Here is a 223-nt window from a genome sequence, read left to right as displayed (position 1 = left end):
AGGTGGTGGACGCTTGTACTATAACTTCAAATTTCACATCAATGTTAAATTTTAAAAAAGGAAAAAAATACTGAGTTTTGTTTAGGAAATTAAAAAAACTCGAATATTTTTTTGGAAGGTACAAGAAACGTTAATTAGTAGCAATTTAACTATTTTAAGATAAATAAAAAATCATTTAACTAATAATTTTTTTATAATTATAATTAAATAAAAACTCATATAC

This window comes from Arachis duranensis, chromosome 7 (assembly GCF_000817695.3).
Source record: "Arachis duranensis cultivar V14167 chromosome 7, aradu.V14167.gnm2.J7QH, whole genome shotgun sequence".
NCBI lineage: Eukaryota > Viridiplantae > Streptophyta > Magnoliopsida > Fabales > Fabaceae > Arachis > Arachis duranensis.
This window is presented reverse-complemented; position numbering follows the sequence as displayed.